Genomic DNA, 22,291 nt, shown 5'->3' on the forward strand with positions numbered 1-22,291 from the left:
ATCTTCTTACGGTGAACTAGTTTGGGGCTTGCTCCTATCAAGATGTACAGCAGTGCCGGGGCCTGGTTCAATTTTTGCAAAGTTGGACCATTTTTGTTCAGCCAGCAAAAGGAATTTTACCAGTCTACAGTTTAGTTGTTTATTTTCTGAGTTTAAGCAGGCTGACACCGCTTGCCTCCTGGTACGGATGCCTTTCTGTTTGAATGGATATTTGAGAAACTGTTGCCGTGCTTGGTGCATTTCCTTGCATAAGCAGATAAGATGGACTATGTCGCCTTGTTTGGTTTTGCACAACCTGCACAACTCTGATGCTTGTGACCTTAACCATGGTGGAAAATGTTGAGCGCACGGAAATATTCCCATCCTGTGACTCAAAAAGTTAATTTGTATGGACTTCAAGTAACCCTGATTAAAAAATGGTTGTGGGGCCAGTGATTTGTATGAATTAAGGGTCATCCAAGCGTGCGATCTGTTTGCGAAGCTTGCTTTGTCCTCCACCAGAGAGATTTGTTTTAAGGTTTTCCAGACCAGTTTTTTTTAAATTGGTGTAGCCAATCCGCGCATCCCACAGTTCTGTAAGTTTGGTGTGTTCTAAGGCTAGCTGTAGGTAGCTTCTGGCTTGGGAGCGCTCCCTATGCTGTATATCCTGCCACAGCAGATGGTTTAACGTGTTTGTGGTAGCACTTATGAGAGACCAAGGTAAGGGGTGTTCATAGTTCCCGCGGCAGCAACTGAAAAGACCGAATCCCCAAAAGTTAGGTTTTTTTGTTCTGGGGATTGTAAATAAACCCAGACCTGGGTCTGAGATGAGGAGAAGGGAAGCAGATGACCTTTAAATGTAACATAAATGTAAACGTTTGGCTGACAATGCTAATCAACACTTTCTTGTCTCAGAAATCAAGTGGCTCAAAAATTCTTAGGTACATCCTTTCAGCGTGAAGAAGAAAACAGGGCTGCAGAAGGCAATTATGCAGACGCAGTAGTTCTCCTATAAACCGTGCAAGTCACTTGATTTTTCATTTGACACTCCGTCCATGCTGAGGGCGGGCCTTACGGTTTCCAGAGTCGTTATTGCAAAAGAAATGTTCATGACATTTCTAAACCTTCCTAATCATACAAATAAAATAAGCAGGAAGGGAGCCTCCTCTGTCAATGCACTTCATTTCAAAACCAGGACCAGAAGGTGTAGCCTGAGGCAAAACAACTGCACCCTAAAACCCACGATTTCATTTTACTAGCAGGGTTTCTGCAAAGTGGGTGAGTGGGCCCGGCTCCTCAAGGCTTCGGAGTGAGGAAACCATCACCAGCTCAAGGCACATCTTGGGTCTTGCACCAGATTTTGCGTTTGAGAGGGGTGTCTCGGATCCAGGCAGTCCACTGACTGTCTCTGCAAAGCCCTCTCTCTCTAAGTGTTCTTTTGTCAACAAAGGCAAAATGGAGAGTGTGGTACAGCTGCATAGGTGGTCTGGAACTAGGGTCCATATATCAACAATGCAAGCTGCTTTAGAGATACATGGTGGGGAGTAAAGGGAGATAGGCCGAATTCCTCTCGAACGTTGGCAGCAGTGTGTAGACAAAGATGATAATCCTACACCAAGAAATGCAAATTCAAGTTGAAATGGATAGCACTGCAGACGGATATTGAATCTTCCACCAACCAGCCCTCACTTTATTCTTCAATCTGTACCCAATGTAAACTGTCTCAGACAGAATCAAACTGGCTCCACTATTTCTTCTGTGAGTGTGTAGACCAACACTGAAGCAAGTTTTAACCGAGAAGTCATTCTTAATTGCCTTAGGCTAGATAGGGGGCTTTCCATTACCTGGCAGGAGTTGATCAGTAAATCCTTCAGCGATATTGGCCTCCCTGAAATGTTTACTGCTCCTGACACATTATGCCAACAGGATAAAAGGTTGGTAAAGTTTCAGCATGAGAGTACACTTTCTCCCAAAGGACGGAGGAGGTTTTCAGTAAGCACTCCGTTCGTAATTATGTTATTACACTAGCTATGGGAGATCAGGCATTTTGCTTAGCGCTGGAGTTCTCACAGAGGGAGATGTCCCTTTTATTTAGGTCAGACACCGTGTGGCAACTTTTATGCTTTCCTTATGGGGCATCGATGTGGGACAGTGAGCTACCAGTATGTCCTAGTCACGGACTGGCTGAGCAGTCCATGTTACTTTTGATGTTTTTTTGTAAATGTTATCATCGTTTTTTCCAGCTCTGTCTTAAGCACATTTTGAAGTTGTTTGCATCAACCCAAATCCGAATATCCACATCAAACAGAGTTGGTATCTTGCAATGTTCTGCAATAAAACCTGATTTAAAGTTCTCTCAAGCTGGCAGTCAATAGCCACCTGCAACACCCAAGTAAATAGAACCGCCCTACTTATCACTCTACAGAACTCTGTTGCCCGCTACAGGAATAACTCAATGCCCAGTAAATGCATTTGCTGGTATCCATTACTGAGGAAATTACTCAGCTTTTTCTGTTCCTTCCACTCTCATGCTCTGTTCTATAGATATGCCTCATGGAACCACAAATAGCAACAACAAATGACTTGTTCCAGGAGATCACTTTGAGTCAAAATAGGCCTATAGGCCTTAGTTTATGGTGGATCATTGAGCAGCAGGCTCTTACACTGTTTTTCAGCAGTTTAAGCGAGGTTACCAGATCTACCCCTCTTTTGTCCTAATATGTTGTCTTAAATTCATATCAATGGGAAATGTATCTTTCAATATTTATTTGCCTTTGACTCTCCTTCTTCCTTTATTTCCCACTATTCCTTGGAAATCTTCCCATTGGTGGGAAGAAAGAGTTGGAGACAGGAGTAAAAAGAAGTTTAATTATGGTGGCTTCATTATAACTTACGAATTGTTCTATCCCATTCTATTCACCTTTCCCACCTTGCCTGTGATTAACATTTTACGCTGATGAGCACTTTTCATGGGTAAACTGATGAGAAAGTGCGCCTGCGAGGGAAAGGGATTTGGTCTCCAACTGTGTGTATACAGATATGTCAGACACTGGTTGCATTCAAGTTTGTTTTTGGTCCTACAACTAAATGACCGGTAATCCATTTGTTAGTATTAGGAAGCAGTCGTGGTCAAAGAATAATAGACTTGTCATATGGGTAAATGCCATTCTTGATGTCTTGACACATTGTTTCATTAATTTTTATTATGGAAATGATTGACCTTTATTATTATTATTATTATTATTATTATTATTATTATTATTAGGGGTTTTTGTAAAGCGCATGGCTGCCCTAAGGCTTCCCAGCTCTGAAAGGTCAGGTACTGGATAAGGGCAGGACATGTCTTAAAGATATTGCATGAGCAGCCAGGTCTTGATCTCTTTGCGGAATTGTAGTTCTCTGCCTATCAGTCTGTATTCCAACAGCATGGTGTTGCACAGTTTGGGGGCTAGGTGGGCAAAGGATCTTCCTCCCCATTTCTCCCTCCTAATCTTTGCTTGTTTTGGGCGTTCCTCTGTGCTAGATCGCAGCCGCCTGTTTCGGATATAGGGAGAAATTAGCCTCTTAACTTTTTTTGGGCCTCTATTATGCCATGCTCTGTGGAGAATGACCAGTGCCTTGAATTTTATTCTAGCTTCTAGCGGGAGCCTGTGAAGTCTGAGTAGATGCTTTTTTACTGACTCCCGTAGCGGGAAATTGCACAGCAGCCTTGCGGCTGCATTCTGAGCCACCTGGAAACTCCGGATAACATATTTAGGTGCCCCAGAAACAGTGAGTTTCCACAATCCAACCGTTAAGTAACTAGAGAATGGACCACTGTCTTCCTGAGCTGTATGGATTTCTATCTAGAATTTTATGGCGGCTTCTGAGAAGTCCAAAGCAAATTACTGTGACCTTCTTGGCCTGGGTCTCCATCAAAAGACCAGTTTCTAGCCAGAATCCTAGATTGTTTACTATTTTTGTTGGGATAGGTGGATTTCCTAGACATGCAGGCCAATCTATGATATGCCTCGGTATTGCTTTGTTTATGAGCAACAATAGCTCGGTTTTATCTCCATGTGGCTTTAAGCAGCTTGTTGTCATCCACTCTGTAACTTTTACCAAGCAGGAGGATAATCTCTCACCATCCCTGCAATTTTTTGGTTCCAAGGAAATAACCATGTGATCAGCCAACTGTGCTCCACGCTTCTTTTTTCTTTTTTTTCCTTGAATCATATTAATGTCTGCTTGATATCCATATCTTATGGCGCCACAGCACTCTCTGCATAGAACAACATTTGTCAGAGTAACTAAAGAACCATTTTTAGCGCTGTGAACTTGTGTGGTGTGCCAGAGGGTGCTACTTCTTTCTGCCTCTCTAGTAGATTTTCTACTTGAGCTGCAACTTTCTCAACACAAGCAGCAGCTTTCTCAACGCAAATGGTAGGAACCTGCCACAACCGCCAACCTTCAGAAATATCACTGGGAGGCGGTCTAGTGCTCTATGTTCATGCTCGCCATTTTAACAGGGGAGCCATGCATGAGAGAAAACTCTGCCACGCGGCGGTTGGCGGATTTTTTCGGAACTCGCAGAGTGGAAAACTCTCCTGGAGGAGCGGAGTTTACCGCCCACCCCTAAAAATCACATACCCCTACACGTGGGTTCAACTCTTAACAGGCAACTGAGTCATTTTAATTATACTGCTCTTTCATAGATATTCTCTTTCAATTGGTCTGTTTCCATAATACATCTCTTTATGGACAGAAGCTTTAAAAAAGTTGTTGCAAGAAAACTGTTTTGGTCAAGGGGTTAAGCGCATTCGACAAGAAGCATCCCTGCCTGGCGCGCACTTCACTATGAAGGTTGAACTTCAGTGCCCCATACCAAGTCAGCCCACATCCCCATCTAGACTCCAGAGAACTTACTAACTGACAAGTGGTTGGTCTTTTCACCTCTGTTTGGGTGATGGGTTTTGTTTGGGTCTGAACTGCACTGGAGGCTGCAACTGTTTTCCCACTGCAACCACAGTATGTGCAACCTCACTGCCTGCAGCTAAGAAGAGGTGGTCTGGATGCGCTAAAAAGCAACGTGGACCGCATAGCTTAAGTCCTGCAACAAATCTGAAGGCACAAACCACGCTTGTGTGCCCAACGATACTCAAGACCTTGTTGTGATCCTAAAAGTATCAGCTAATGGGGTAAAGGCAATAGAGACAGACCTACTGTCACAGACATAGTAATCTTGCATCATTTCTGTGAGACTGCACCTGTGAATTTCTCTCAGTATATAGTTTAAAGCGCCTTTCCTGTAGCTAAACCCCGTGTCCCTAACACTTGTCCTTTCTATGAAGTATGGTATATTAAAGAACTTTTTCATGAGTAAAAAAACACTACAGTGGACATTCGCTCCTAAGAGCTATTGTCGCATTGGTGGCAAATCAATCAATCAATCAAAGACATTTGTAGAGCGCACTACTTACCCGGAGGGTCTCAAGGCGCTTGGGGGGGGGGGGGTGCTGCTACTGCTCGAACAGCCAGGTCTTGAGCTTCTTCCTGAAGGAGAGGTGGTCCTGGGTCAGGCGCAGGTCGGTCGGGAGGGAGTTCCAGGTCTTGGCGGCCAGGTAGGAGAAGGACCTTCCTCCTGTTGTCGTTCATCGGATGCGGGGGACGGCGGCGAGGGCGTGACTGGCTGATCGGAGATGGCGTTTGGGAGCGTAGAAGTTGATGCGGTTGTTGAGGTAGCTCGGGCCTTGATCGTGTAGGGCTTTGTGTGCGTGGGTGAGGAGACGGAAGGTGATTCTTTTGCAAAAGGACTTAACCTCCACTGATGAGGCCAGGAATCCATGTGTGCCTCAGGCATCCCAAACCCCGAACAGGATCTGTTTCCATTGACCTAACATACATTAGTTGAATGAATGACTTGTTTTATTGCTGTAGCTGATGTTCCTCATTTGGGGCTTGACACTAATTTGGTGTGTTTCTGGAGGCTGTACCTCTGTACCTTTAATCAGTCTCACTCTGTTTTGGAGTTCTCTTTGTAATTTGAGTCTACTGCTATATTTTCTTGTTTTCCCCGTTACATGATTAGATTTAGTGCGCAGTGAGGTAATTACCATGGCAATCAATTTCTTCCAGTTTCCAGTTTCTTGAACCAAGTGTATATTTTTAGCTCTGACTTTGAAATTCCCTGCTGAAACATTCTCAAGCTATTTGGCTCTATTTCGAATGAAATTGAAAGCTACCGACACTGATTTTCTGGAGCTCAAGGCTTTCTTATTGTGTTTTGGTTGAGGTAGCTTATTGTTTGACCTTGCAATGCAAGTGATACAAGGGTCTAATAAAAGAAAAGCGCAAGTCAGTTGGATGTAAAGCTCTGTTGCAGGGCTGACAACATCTTCCTCAGAGGTTATGCTGCATTCCCTTAACAATGCGTCAAAATGTACAGGAATTTATATAGCGCAAATCACCAACCGGTCTCTAAGCGCTTGCTTAGGGAACCCGTCCTGGTATTCCCTTGTGAGATAACCCCGGCAAGGTGAAAGCCAGGCATCCCACAGCGAGGGGCCATTGTGCAGATTAAGCAAGCTATTGCCCAGAGTCGCAGAGTGTGAACCCGTGAATCGAGTAGGCACTGGAGCGAGAATTGTCGAGTCCATAGACATTTTAGGACTCAAGACCCCGCCGAGCTGGGAATTGAACCCTGGTCCCGGGCTGACCTCTGCTTCCAGGTCTGCCTCCTCTAACCAGTGAGCCACACTTCTCAAGGTTTCTAAAATTGAGATGACCCCGTCAATCAGAATTTCGGGGCCGCTCCGTGATATCATTGATACCCATAGCTTCATCCTTTTTGTAGGGAACATATATTCCTGCAACGTGTGTACATTTTGAGTCTGCTCAGAGTAGACCTGTTGTTGACAGGCTGATTTCTGTTATTTTTGAAGAGCTTGAATACAATTGTGTATTGGGCAGATCCAGATGTTGGTAAAGCTAGTGAGCAAACTACAAAACTAAAAAATCAAGCAATGTCAGAAAACAATAGAGTGACCAAGTTATGCACAAAAAGGAAGTAGTTGTTGCAGTAAGATTTGTCACTTTGAAATGGTTCTCAGCCAGTCCTAGGATGTTGTGCTAGTTTTAGCAATTAGTTCACGGAAGTATGCAATTCAGCCCAAATGGGTATTATGGATCCCAATTTTATAAATGAGTGCATTGGTTTGGTTGTGAAGTGTATTTACGAGTAGTGTTCTCATGGGTAATCGTATCCTGAAGTCAGATGTCTCGATTATGTAGCCCTAGGAGTAACAAAGACTGCATGGTGTTAAGCCTTGGAGGCCAGTCACCCACATTTTTCTCTCGAACTGTTTGTCTTGCTAGCTCTGTCTGCCCCTTGCTGACACTCAGTCACACTGTCAGGCGCAATAAACTTTATCAGAGATTCCCCAGCACCTTAATTACTTTATTCACATACAGAGAAGAACCACTGTCTCCTTAAGGTACTTTTCTCTCTCTCTTCAGTGTCTCAACTGAGTATTAGGATTAACTCTGAAAGGGTTTAGGGGGCTGCAAGAAACAGCATAAATAATTTGAGACCACAATAAATAAAGCATCTTTTAGAAATTAAAATTAAGAAGTAACCAGTATTTAGTAGCTAGAACCTACTTATTGCAGAAATAATGTATAAAAGAAGTATAACTTGAAGTAAAATGTCCAATAAGGATGTAGGTCCTTAAATGGAACATTCTAAGTGTGCTTGAGTAGCCCCAACTGAAAAGATCCAAATGTTGACTATTGGTTGTTCTAGTGGTTAAAGACTAAGGGACTGGGTGTAGAGTGAACAAAGCTAGTGTGCCAGATGTTGAACCCATCGGTCAAAGCTATGTTCGCACCTTCACACTGATAGAAAGCAACATTCTATCAAGCAAGAGCTGCATGCAGCCAGAAGACAAAGTCTCTATATCCTTGGATTTGTGCTCTCCCTGGTAAAGCTTCGTGGCTTAAGATGCTTAGAGATCTTTGGCTCTTTAATACTGTTGCTCCTGGTCAGTTCTTATGTTAACACGGTCACTGGAGCAGAAGGCAATATGGGGCCAGTGGGAAGAGGTCCAATGAAGATGTGACATCCCTTTCTGAACAGGAGTCTGCAGAGATAGTGTCTTTCATGTAGTTCAGGACATAGTTTTTTTCAGGTTGTGTGACTGGTTCCTTTTTCAAAATGTTTTCTAATTGTGATTGGTAAATGTGTAGCAATCATGGGTTAGTTTTTCTTAAGGACCTCTTTTTAGTTTCTGTAGACACCTGAGTTAGATCCCGGTCTTTACCATCCCCAGGATTTCAGTAGGTTCACTGCTGCAGTCCAGATCAGTGGTAATATATCTTCAAAAGCAAAATAATACTAGTGCCAGCTGTAGTTGTTGTCATAGCACTTCGCAGACCATTGACCTGATTTTTAACCACTCTCAAGTAATGGGTGTAGCGTCTCAACCAGATGGTGGCTTTCTCTTAGTGTGTTCCATTGGGTCAGTGGACATGCTTGAACCAGGACTCGAATGCTTGAGATCGCATGCATGAGCTGTCATTCTGAAGACAAATGTATGCATTACAAACACCACTGTTCTCTCACTGTCACAGCAGGTCAAAACTCAAATCTGGTTTCACTAGGGCTCACCTAACCAGCACATATATGGGAAACATAATTGGTGCCTTTAGTGACTAGAAGCTTTAACTAATTAAGGATTTCCTTAGAATGGGCCACAATTAAAAAAAACATGGGTCTCATGATTTGCTGGCTGTCTATCTTATTGTCTTTTGAGTTTATGCCAGTGACATTGGGAAGTATAGTGATTGCTGCTCCCCTTTCCCTCCTAGCAAAGTCAATGAAGTCTGGCCTACTAGTAATAATTGTGAAATCCTGTCCTGGACTAGACAATCATGAGCCTACGCACACAGGATACCCAGCATCCTCGACACCTTTCTTTAGATGCACCAACAGGAAGGGAGTACACAAACGTTATCAGCACCTAGTCTGCTTTGCAGTCGGTGTGTTTGTTGATGCTCTACATTATCTCCAATTTGGAGCCATTTTGAAGGTTTTGGCAGAGGATGGTATAAGTGAATTGGATGATAAAATCAAATCTGTCACTCATACTGATGACACCATTGAGGAGGTAACATAGACCATGCCACTTTCACAGAGTATATCTATCACAAGTACCAGTCATCCACACTTGCAAACCAGCACTTTTTTTGCAATAGTAATGGCAAACTTCTTGGAAAGGGAGCACCAGACCATTCTGAATGTTCTGCAAGATAAGAAAGTATTGGACATTTTCAATCAAAATATTGATGAAAATGTGCCTAATTTATGTCAAAGGATAAATACGAGGCTAAGCAACAGAGAAAGACCTACTGCTATTTGTGAATCACCTGTCGGTATCAAAACCGTAGATCTGAAGCCATATGGCAGATACCAGCATCATCAGTGGGCTGTAATTGAGGAACTTGGCTTTGTTCCTGGAGGTCCAAGAGATGACTGTCACAATGGCTATTTTCTGTTCCTTATACAGCATTGCTTCATCCCCGAGATTCAGACGCAAAAGGATGGGTGGCTCACGATTCTCTACGCTAGGACCCCAACTTTGGAACTCCATGCCTGTTGCACTCAGGCAGACAGCAAACTGCATGTGCTTTAGAAAGAAATTGAAAACATGGCTGTTTACCCAAGCCTACAGCTAGATGCAGTTCAGTGGAAGTCACTAACTCAGCACTGTTAGAAATGGAATTTCTGGTTGGCCAAGGCTTGCGCCAAAGCCAGGCAGAAACCACCACTCTAGTCAGGGCAATGGAGTTACATGCTGAAGATAACCCATGCTCATCCCATTGGTAGCTTGGCACAAGCAGTCAGGCTTATCCCAGCGACAATAATCATATTAGGCATGTTGCTCAACGCATTACATACACCTCCCTGGAACTTCGTTCATGTTTTTCCCGTGCTCCACCTCCCCCTCACATGATTGCCATCGCTCGGACTCATGGTATTCTCTCCCCTCTCTCACCTAGCATCCCTCCGGCTGCTCCCTCTACTTCCCTCCCCCCCAACTCTACCACTCCCACACTTCCTAGGCCTAGCTCCTCTGGTACGCGCTCTATCTCTGTTGTGTACCTGAACACCCGCTCTCTTCCCAAACATCAGCTTGAGGTCTTCCAACTTCTCGAGGCTGGCAACATTGACATCCTGCTCCTCGTTGAAACTTGGCTACATGCGGACTCCTACCCTGACATCTTGGCCGCAATACCCCCGGGCTACTATATCCTCCATTCCAACAGGACCTCTGGTAGACCGGGTGGGGGAGTTGCTGCCATCATTCGCTCCAACCTGCAATTCACTTCTTTAACAACCACCCCTATATTGAATTCTGATATTCTTATGTTGAAATTTTCCTCTCCCAAACACTCCTTCATTTGTGTCTTAGTGTACCGTCCCCCTGTTAACATGCCCTCTTTCCCATCTTTGTTCAGTGATCTTATTTCGCAACTAACCATTAACTCCGCTAGGATCCTGATCATTGGTGATTTTAATTACTGGCCATCTGATCCTTCTGAATCCTCCGTGTCACTTGAATTTTCTGGTCTTCTATCTGGCCTAAATCTTTCCCAATACATCTCAGTTCCGACTCACATCAAGGGCCATACCCTGGATCAGGTGTGGACCACTAATCTGGACATTTCCTCTCCTCTGGTGTACCCTTGTACCTGGTCCGACCACTTTTTCATTTCTTTTTCCCTACAAATCATTGCACCCACCCGCCCCCTCCAACCTCCAACTTCTCTGCACGCAATTGGAAGCACGCTGATATTTCTCTGTTCCACTCGACCCTTGCTTCCACCCTACCCCCTAGCCACTTCGACTTGAACTCCCAAGCAGCCGCAATGGACCTATGGCTGTCTCAAGCCAGTGACGCAGTCGCTCCAGTTAAATCCATTAAATCGAAGCGGCCCCACGACGCTCAGCGCTGGTTCACTGACCAACTCAAGGCCAGCAAACTCCTTCTTCGTCAGTCTGAGCGCCGATGGAGGCGTAACTATGATCCCTCGTTGAAGTCTGTTTACATCGACTTACTTAAATCTTATAAAAAATCCATCATCCTAGCCAAATCTGCTTATTTCTCCCAAAAAGTAATTAACTCTGCCTCCAAGACTAAAGAAATCTTTTCAATTGTCGCTGAACTTTCTCTTCCTGACCGTGTAACACCTCAGCCTCAGCCATCACAAGCTTTGTGCGACTCCCTCAATTCTTTTTTCGTTGACAAAATTGCCACAATCAAAAACAATATTCCCCCCACCACTATGTCTCACATCAGCGCCCTTCCTCCTCCGAACCCCCACTCCCTGAATGTTTTTCCCCCGATTTCTTTAGACACCTTCCGCTCACTACTCTCGGTTGTGGGCTCAGGCTCCCCCAAGGATTGTTGTCCCCCCCAAATCCTTAGAGATGCCTTCATGTCATGTCCCGACCCTCCTCTGGACCTCTTAAACCGGTCACTCTCCACAGGCTCTGTCCCCAATGCTTTCAAAAGCGCTGTGGTGGTACCTATTCTGAAAAAACCCGGCTCTGATCCTGCGGTACTGGGTAACTACCGACCTATCTCCCTTCTCCCATATCTGGGGAAGGTCCTGGAAACCTATGTCACCCGCTGCCTGAGCTCTTTCATCGAGGAGACTCATTTCCTCGATGACCAACAGGCTGGTTTCAGACCCTCCCATTCTACGGAGGCAGTGGTTACAGCGGTTATGGACACGCTGAGACAGGGGGCGGACAAGAACTTGGCCCAGGCCCTGGTGCTACTTGATCTTTCGGCCGCTTTCGACACGGTCTACCACGACATCTTGGTCGACCGTGTCAGAAATGCTGGGATATCGGGCCTGGCCCTGTCTTTGATTGTGTCCTTTCTCCAACTCCGGACCCAATCTGTTCACCTATCCTCCTTTTCTGCCCCTTCCACTTGACTTTCTTGCGGTGTCCCCCAGGGTTCTGCTTTATCCCCCCTCCTGTTTAATCTTTATATGCAGCCTCTTCTGGTCTCCCTCCGTCACTCTTCTGTTACCACTTTTAATTATGCAGATGACTTACAACTTATCTTTCCTATTGACTCTTCTCCTCTTTCCTGTTCTAATTTCCAAACCACCATGCTCTCCATCTATGAGTGGATGAACTTCAGCCAGCTGAAGCTCAACCCTAGCAAGACAGAGCTGGTCCTGATAGGCGGGCCCCCTCATCCTTGGACTTCCAACTTCTGGCCTCCTGCCCTCGGCCCCCCCCCTGCCCAGTTGACTCCGTGAAGAGCCTAGGTGTTGTCATCTCCAGTGACCTCTCGATGCGGCCGCACATCAATGCTGTTACCTCGGCCTGCTTTTTCCATCTTCGCAGGATCGGGAAGATCCGAAGGTACCTGTCCCCAGAGGCTCTTATCCTTGTCATCCTGGCCTTGGTTACCTCACGTTTAGACTATGCCAACTGTCTATACGTGGGGATTCCAGCCTACCATCTTCAACGGCTTCAACTGGTGCAAAACCAGGCTGCCAGATTAATTTTTCAGCAACCAAAACATCAACATGTCACCCCACTGTTAAAAACTCTGCACTGGCTCCCTGTTGCGCAACGATGCATCTTCAAACTTGGCTGCACCGTTTTCAAATCTCTTTTTGTCTCCGCTCCTGCTTTTATTTCTCTTTGCCTACACCCTTACATCCCTCCCCGACACCTTAGATCCTCTGCCCACAATCTGTTGTCCACTCCTAGGTTCAGACGCAAGAAGCACGGTGGTGCTGGCTTCTCCTTCCTTGCCCCATCTACTTGGAACTCCCTTCCCCTCCCCATTCGGCTCATCCCTGACTATCCCACTTTTCGCAAATCTTTAAAAACTCATTTGTTCCGTCTTGCCCACGGTTAGCTGTCCACACCCCCTGCGCCCTAGCCCACTGTCTTCGAGCGCCAAGAAACCAATTGGTGTATGAGCGCGGTATCAAAATCCTTTAACATAACATAACATAACATAACATTAGGCATTACCATCATAAACACAGTGCACAACATGACCCCCAAGCCAACTGGCTTGTCGCTGGGGCTCAAATGCCCTCTGTCCCAAAATATATGGGTGGCTGCCACTGCAGCAGAATCCATACTTTGCGCAATTGCGCTGGGGCAAGAGTGTCTCTCACTCCTATCTCCTACCAAAATGCCCCCAAAGAACTGACAGCCTAAACGTAGCAGCTGGCCGCTAATTGCCGGGCAGCTGTGATGTAAGGAAGGCCTGGCACTCACTGTGCCTCTCCAGTCCCACTAGGACTATTGCAACCTGTGGCCAAATGGGCATGGGCCCGCAGGGTCCTCAAGACCCCCATTAGGGCCCTAAAATGACTGTGTCCCTCGTTGGAGCCACACGAGCTCTGGAAACAACATGGCCCCCAAGTCCCACTCAGGGACTGCTAAAAATAAAATGGCTCCCTCGTTGCAGCTGCCCACTGCCTGGCGGGGAAGCTGTAAAACTAGCACAGGCACTACAGGGCCCTCAGTACGACCACCAAGAGGGGAGGCCACCGAAAATGTGCCCAACACCACCCCCACCAAGTTAGATCGGAGCCCCACTCACCGGGTTCTCTGGAGGACTCCTCACGCTGCTCCATCTCCTCTCTTCGCCGGTGCTCATGCTGCAGATCTCCTCTGGTCTAGACGTCCGGCACAGGAGAGCCCCACTCCTCGGGGGCTCTCTCTCATCTTCGAGGCGGAGGGGGCAGGAACCGACAATGTGCCTCCTGCCCCCGGTGCTGCAATCACCACACCACGGGGCTCTCCCTTGCACACGGGACCCCGGAGTCACCAGACCTCATCCTCTTCAGGCTCTCTCCCACTCATGGGAGCCCTGCCGCACTCTTGCCTGGCTTCTCCTTGCCCGGTCCCCCTTCCTGGGACAAGGACTTCTCTCTGCATACGCAGGGCTTCCGGGCCGCCTTCTCCTGGACGGGGGAAGGCGGAAGTGACATCCGTGAGGCCCTGCCCACAGTCAGGCGAATGTGCCTGACTTCCGTTTTACGGCTCGGGCTGCGGCGGTAATTCCCTTGGCAAACGCGGGGTGGGCACCTGCTTTCAGGCACGCATCCATGCGGGGTGGGTACCCGCTCACACCATAAAAATGTGGGGAAACTGCTACCCAAAAATATGCACAGACGCAGGGTGGGCTCCCGCTTGAGCACCAACTCGCGGGATGGGCACCCGCACCTGCTGGTCCAACGAGTCCCAAACAAACATGAAGCCGGGTGGGCTCCTGCTCCTCTGCCTCACGGGGGAACCCCGACGAGGGGAATGCCCCCTCAAAGGGGCTGCAGCTCAGTGCTGCACAGCCCACGCTCCTTTTTCTGTCTTTGTGGGGAAAATTAAAATAAAGCATTGCTAGAGAAGAAAGCAGTCCTTCAGGTCCATGGGGCAAAGCTGGGCCTAGGCAGGCCAGCACACAGGGACCTCCAGCCGGGAGGCAAGCCCCATGACGGTTCTTCCCGGGCCCCGGCAGCATCAGGACCAGCACCCAAGCACAGAATTGAACACCTTCATCTTCATGGGGTCACAGGCCCTACTTTTATATCCCTAATTCATTTGTCTAAAGTGCAGGACGTGGGGAACCACTTCCAACTGCTTCAGGAGCAATCTGTTTAGCAGGCGCCTCTTCCCTTTTGTTAGGTGGGGGCTCGTCATCAGATACACCACAGGGGGGCGGAGCCAGCATTCACTAGGGCAGGCACCATCCTATTCAGGGACCAGGCACTTCTTCTCCCACTATTCAAAATGTCACCCACACCTCCCAGCTCCTGTCGCTCAAAAGCCCAACATGCAATTCACATCAGGCAGGCAGACATATAGCACACAGAAATGCCAACTTCTAAAAGTGGCATTTCTCCATCAGTCATCATAAATCTGCGCAACCATTGCACAGCATTTATTCTCACGAGTTCATACATGCATATTAAACTCGCCCCTGCCGCTCCTCTCATACCAGGAATGACCTCTGACGCACTTATCCCCAATGCATTCCTATGGGAGTGGAGGCCAATCCCACCACATGCACACAGAGAGCACACGCACTTTACACTGGACCACAGTGCTAAGGTGCTCAGAGCCTTAAATCACCAACACCAGGTTTCAGAAAAAGGCTAGGAGAATGCAAAAAGTTTTGGGGTGAACCTGCCAAAAGGGCCATGTCCAACAAGCACCAAGAGACCTGTTGGTGTATGTGTACTCTATAAATCCCCATTAACAGAACATAACATCCATGTTGCCATACACACACACACACCCATCCACTTCCTTCCACCAATCCTTAATCTGATCCAGGAGATGATTGACCCACTGGGCTGCCACCCCTGAAAGTCACGGAGAAGCACCCTTAAAAAGTTATCTGACTGACACATTTTGTTATGAATATGTTAGGCTGATTTGTTTAAAAAAAGTTGGCTTCATCAATCCATGAGCTTTGACTTCCATTTAATGTATTGACCAAATGATGCAGGAATATAGTACCTGCTGCCAAGGTGTTGATATTGGGCGTTAGGTCTTTCCCAATTGCACTCAAGTTGATATTTATGGTGTCCATATTTAGGCCATACACCCCCTTTTCTGAATCATACATGGTTAGTAGCAAGGAAACTCTTTTGATGGGGTGAGGATTTATTTTGGTCCAGGGAATCCTGGGCTTTCTCTTTTGTGTGTGTGTGTGTGTGTCAGTGTGTGTGTGTGTGTCAGTGTGTGTGTGTCTGTGTGTGTGTGTGTGTCTGTGTGTGTCAGTGTGTGTGTGTTGGTGTGTGTGTGTGTCAATGTGTGTGTCAATGTGTGTGTCAATGTGTGTGTCAATGTGTGTGTCAATGTGTGTGTCAATGTGTGTGTCTGTGTGTGTGTGCGTGTGTCTGTGTGTGTCTGTGTGTGTGTGTCTGTGTGTGTGTGTGTCAGTGTGTGTGTGTGTCAGTGTGTGTGTGTGTCAGTGTGTGTGTGTCAGTGTGTGTGTGTCAGTGTGTGTGTCAGTGTGTGTGTCAGTGTGTCTGTCAGTGTCAGAGACCTAGCAAGTGTCCGAGATCTAGCTGGAAAATAATGGAGCACTATCCTTCAGACGAAAGTAAGTTCTATTCCAGTGGCACCCGCTTCTTTCTCGTCTGATATGAAGCTCCATGAATCAGTGTATTTTCAGATCCTTCCCTAGTGTAGAAGTGAACCAGCAAGGAATTCTGTGGTGGCATGTTGTTTCATGGGCGTGGTGAATATCTTCAGAAGAACTTTTCCAATCTTCTTTTCGCATTTCTTGATTTTTCATTCTTTAGCTGGAATATGGTTTTGAGTACCACATTGGTCTTTTGCAGTGGTTAATTTCCAACCATTTAGAATGGTGTTTTATTTTTTGCTACTGCTTTGTATGATGTTTGGCTGATAATACAGTTGGGTAGCCAGTGAAGTTAAGTATTGAAGTGATAATGGTGGAACTGAGTTATTATGTTTCTTGTTAATGTTTTTCTCCTGTTTGTGATTACCACTGGCTATGGTGATGTTTATATTGTTACCTGGTCTCTTGTGGCTTATGGTCATTACAGTTATGATGTGCTGTGGATTGTGTAACTTTACTGTTTTAACAACCTGTTTGCTGGCGCACCACTAAAGGGTTTACACAGCACATGTACTTGTTATTCTTCATTAATACCCCAACGGCATCTGTTCCGCAATATAAATAAGTAGAACTTTAGCGTAAGTAATCTGAGACTCATTCACTAGTCATGACATCAATTCATATTTCTATGGTCACATGTTTAGAATTTTAATACTCTTGATCTTATGCATTTCCCTCTTATCTAAGCTGTAATGTCTGGAAGCCTCATTACATCGTTAAATAAAGTAAATTGTAATTCACTACATATTTGATCCATTTAGTTTACCTTACTGTTACTAAACTCAGAACTGAATGCACAGCAATATCTGATTAAAAATAACACGTTCTAAAAGCAGTGCCTTCAAAATTTACAATCTATTATAATTCAAAAAGGGGACCCAAGCAAAGTCAGCCCGGGACCTCGGGATTCAGTTATTTTAAACTGCAATGGTCCCTAGGGAAATAGGTATAAAGGCACATAAATGAATATAGACCCAATCAATAGTATATTGGTTGAACTTGTCCAGCCGGACAGAGGTCTGATATTTAATATTTAACAATTATTCAAAATGTGTAGAAACTAAAATACAGAAAGTGGGACACAAACCTGCATCCTACTACAAAAACACAAATAAATAGTTAGGAAACACACAAGGGGGCTCAGGCAAAGCTTACAGTTTGTTACAGAAAAAATTCTCGATGTGATAAATCGCAAGAAACACCTTTACATAGTAAAATGATAGAAATTCTGGTGTTGTATTAGGTGTTTTAAGGTGTCGAAAGCATTTCGATCCATGTGAACAATGCGTGGATCATCATCAGGATGTTTAGATAAGCATGCCTGTGTGATTTTGCCTTAAATTAAAGGTTCAGGTGTGATGATAAAGGTTCAGGACTGCGAGCAGGGCTCAGCTATGCGTCGGTCCAGAGGTAACAGAAAGATCAGGGGGAGTGGAGGCGATGAGGGAGTCACCGACGTGTGCTCACAGGTCCACCTAGGTGCGAGAGTATTGCTGAGTTTCCTTTCCCTTGGATTGTGATAATGGCGGGAATAGGAGACGAGGTAGGAGCCACAAACGTGTGCTCAGTGCCTAGTTCTGTAAACCTCGCGGAGATGCGCAAGGGGTTAGCTTCCATCAATGTACCCAATTGATGGGTTATTAACCTGGTTTCTCTTTGACTCTTTTGGCCCTGTGCACTGATTTGTCCTTTTCACACGTCTTGTCATCCTAGCTCATACAATATCGTTCAGGTACCTCTTGTTGCAGAGTCGCAACTGCTTAATAAATTAGCTTTGTCCCACTAACGCTGGAACATTTATATAAAAATACGATCTATGAATTTGTGAAAGCAGAACGTATCCAGAATTTCTCTGGAATGGATCATTCTATTTTGAAATGGTATCAAATATTTATAGAACAGAGTTATTTGTTGGTGTCAAAAGATACAACATTCAGTGAGTTGAAAGGATTATCTCTGCTCTTCAGAAACCAAAGATGGTAACCAACATTTGTTTATAGTGAGGGTGACTGGCCTTTCCGGGGTGTGCGAAAAAGTGTGGGAGAGTAAGTTATTCTTCCTGTGTTGGGAACATTTTGTCCCTTTGTGGGCTAATTGTGTTTATTGGCATAGAAAGGCAGTTATACACCATAAGAAACACAGGGGGTCTATTAGCTAACTATTAGAGCTATGTTATCACTACGGAGTCACCTAGATCTCAACGTGTGTTCAAAAGAATAAGGACAAAGTAAGAAAACAAGTGGATACAAAGGTGAAAAAGAGATCGATACATTATAGACTATTCATCAGTGGCTGACCAGTCCAAAAGAGTGATGTAGGGTTTCCATCAAAAAAGACTTTTGTGATCAGTCATATCATCTGGCCAAACCCTGGAGTGTGAACGGCTAGTCCCCTGATCAATGGGACTGAACCACACAGTGTTGATATCTTAGGATTTGGTCCACCAGTCCTGATGAAACATCCGCAATGACTGATCTATTGATGGTTTTGAAAAAGGTGCAACAAAACAGAAAATGTGACTTAAAATAGGATGGAATGTCCTCCTTTACGCAACTTTATTCTATGGACAAGACATGCCTCCTAATTAAAAACAGAACAGTGCAAGATGACAGTAACAAATATCTGTCTGTAAAGGGGCCAACATGTTTCTGCCTATTGGGGGTCTAATCCCACGGCATTCATCAGGGCCTCTGTTCTTATACTCGTTGCACTCTTACAAGTGAAAAATGTTCACCTCCACCATAAGATAAAATGGGAAAACTGAAAAGAGATGGTTCACTACGGTACAACCTGTAATAACTATATGATGTCACCCTCCGACTCACTCGTACTCTAGTGAATCCTGCGAAGGAAAACACATCAAACAATAACTATATATCTGATTGTATCTGTTCTCAATACACCCTATCCACCCAACATTGTGTGAAAAAAGTAGTAAATTCAATGCTCACCCCGACTGAAGGGTGAAGCTACCTCACCTCGCCTGGACACTGCTCAGGTATAGGAGGCACCGCACTGGTATAGGGAAGAAAGGAGGAAATGTCGCATAATAAAGCTTAAAACATATAAGCCTATCACTATGTGTCAAACTCCTTCCTGTATTGCCCTATTTCCCAGAGTTTAAAACTGAAGTAGGTCCATAGCAGCTCCAGTGGACCCAGCAAACTAGTGTCCTAACACTATTAACTCTGACAACTACTGGTCTAAATCCCAGCAAGATTCTAATCACAAGATGTTATTTATTCATTTTGATACCTACTCTGTAGTATCTTGGCAGCAAATAGTCTCACTTACCTAACCGTCGGTACCTCAAGCTGTCATCTGAGGCTTGGGGGAGGCACCGACCTCAGTGTGGATTGAGTATAAATAGGCTATGAGGGATAGTTTGTATGGTAACCTTCCGCCTAACTTGGATACTACATCTCAACCCAGTAATCAATGTGACATGTCCTGTACTATATTGTTTGCCCCAAAACATAGAGGACAGTACCTTTTCCAGTGTTCAATACCCATTAATGATCAAATGTTAAGTATATTCAACTGCGCACTACTTTGCGTTCGAAACCACGCTCCAAATCACGCGTGATCTCATGTAAAAACTACAAAACTGCATCATCGCGGCCATCTTAGTAGTCTTACCGCGATCACTAGGAAATAACGCGTGATCGCGCGCGAAGGACTACCAGATATCGTCACGGCAGCCATAATTGTAGTCCCGGCATCGGCGTCTTTCAAGATAGACACAATTACGCCGATATTAGGACAACAACATAAGGGAAACGGTCTCCCTAGGTGTAAAATAAGTGTTAACCCCTCAGCTCTCCCTTAGTGGCAATAAATAGGGAAATAGAAGGACTAATGGGTATGGCGTGATATCGCGAGATCTTGCGAGGTCTCCATGGTGGGAACTACTCAGTGACATCACTTCAGGGCAAACTGGTAGTCCTAGAAAGGCAGTTGGCATTCACCAAACAAAACAGCACCCCAGCACAGTGTCGGAAATTCTCAGTCCACAAAGCTTATACATCTTACTTCAGACAGCCATTGAAGGCTATTTAGCATTGAGGTGATGTTCTTGCACCAGGCTAAGAATACAATCTAATGGGAAGATCCATCCTGGATGAATTGTAGATTCTCCATTTCGTCCTCTGGTAGGTCAGAGTGCAGTCAACTGGTATGGACCAGTTAGCGGCGCCTAAGGGGTTCATTGTGAAGACTTGTGAGGGATAGCTGAATTTGGGGAAAGTGCTCTTCGTGATTCAAGATTCTCAAGAGCAACCAGACGCTCAGTGCCACTTTCACAACTTGTAGTGAGAGGTTAAGGACAGTTTAGAATAAAGGGACAGGACTGGTCAAAATGTGGCTTATTAATGAAAAACTCCTTATCACTGATTCCTGCCAATAATGCCTAGTAAACATGATTCTGGGAAATGTAACTATGAATACCCACTCCGCATGTATTTTTTAACAAAAGAGCACCCCCTCTGGGTGGAGTTACATTGTCATTCAGTTAAAACAACTACTCCTTTTGAGGAAGGAGTAAGAAGTGAGCATTCCTTCCTGGATCAATTGAAAGAGTCATCCATTTAAGAGACATACAATACCTTTTGAATCTTGACTCGGTCCTAAGTTAAAAAAAAAAAGGCTCTGTGCAGAGCTGACCTTCAGAATGTTAGTCCCAATGCCACCCTTCCATGACTAGGACAGTTTTGGTAAGATTCCAAGATAAACTACTGGGTTGTGGGGTGTTAACTAATTCAATGCTTCACATTTTGCCTGAAATAAAAATATATGTAGAAACCACCTTCTTAGTCTGTCAAATGTTCTCAATCCTTAAAAGTCCAACCCAAGAGAAACAAAATCCATGGAAACCCGAAGTCCAGTATCTAATCCTCAGGAACTGTGTCTGGAACGACCTGATCTGGCAAAATGCTCAGTCACTTAGTAGCAGCCTAACTCTCAAGCAAAATCCTGCAAAGGATGACGCGTGTTTCACAGCTATCCTGCTGCTGCCTCTTGGCTGCAGGAATAATAATTACATCTTTAAGTATCACATCCTACTAAAAAAGTAAAAATAAAGCTCCATTATTGTCATGATTATGGGTATTGACAGACTAACAAGTTCAATATATTTTTGTTTCAGACAACATGTGGAGTATGTAGAATTCTAATACAGTATGACCTTTATCTAGTTATCTGTATACGGTCTTATCGTATACATTTATAGGCTTATACAGATTTGGTTTAATTTATCTATTGAGTTTATGCTATGAATTAGTTGACTCCTGACAACCCAGTAGATTATCTTGGAATTTTGTTTGCAAGAGGGGTAACTAGCCGAGTGGGTAGCATGTGCAGGGCCTGAGAGTCCTGTTGTCCCAGTAATTGGTTTTTCAAAATATTTTGGAAGCACTGGTTATGGTCCAGCTCAGAGCTGACTAGAAAAGAAGAACTTCTTCCTGTGAAGATTTTAGACTCCAGCTCGGGACTAGGAAGATGATCCAGAGTGCTAGTGGTGCTAACCTCTTGACATCAAAGGGCACAGGGGTCCTTTGCTGCCAAAGAAGCATAGTTTACCCATTAGGTACATTTCTCCTGTGACTGGAGAGTGCAGAGTTTGCCTAAAAGAGAGGAATCCAAAGCTACATGGAAGAAAACCTGTGGAAGAGGACATTTCTTGTGCCTGCTCTTGTGAAGCATCTTCCCTGCGCCTAAGAACTGTACAAGGTCCTATGATCAAACGAAGCGGGTGGTTCTCCTGCGAAATGGATAAATCCCATGGACAAGTTGGAATTGTAGGGAGCCCCTGCAGCTGGAAATGGTAGACTAATATTTGAGAGAGTGTTGAAGATTTGGGCAATTTTGTCAAGGTAGCCTTTAGTCAATTTTGCTGCAGGTGAGCTGCACATAGGATTTTGAAGCTGCGGTCCACAGACCATTCTGTCTCCTAAATGAGCTGCGGCGGGCAGTGATTCCATTCAGTGCCTGACATGAATGCACTGCTGCCTTTGGAGGCCATTTTGATCAACAAAATGATCTCTGGCACTTCAGGTGTCTCTCTTCCCCCCCCCCCAAGACCCCCCCCCCCCAAGGTATCCCACATTATTTTTTACTGCTGCTTTCGAACCCTAGATCAG

General features: G+C 45.1%; 1 protein-coding gene across 1 annotated transcript in view; it reads left to right on the forward strand.

The window, feature by feature from the left end:
• TIAM1 (TIAM Rac1 associated GEF 1) overlaps positions 1-22,291 on the forward strand; it is a 499,324-nt gene that overhangs the window by 195,282 nt on the left and 281,751 nt on the right. The window lies entirely within an intron of this gene.

The sequence above is a fragment of the Lissotriton vulgaris genome, chromosome 8, assembly GCF_964263255.1.
Source record: "Lissotriton vulgaris chromosome 8, aLisVul1.2, whole genome shotgun sequence".
In the NCBI taxonomy this organism is placed as follows: Eukaryota; Metazoa; Chordata; class Amphibia; order Caudata; family Salamandridae; genus Lissotriton; species Lissotriton vulgaris.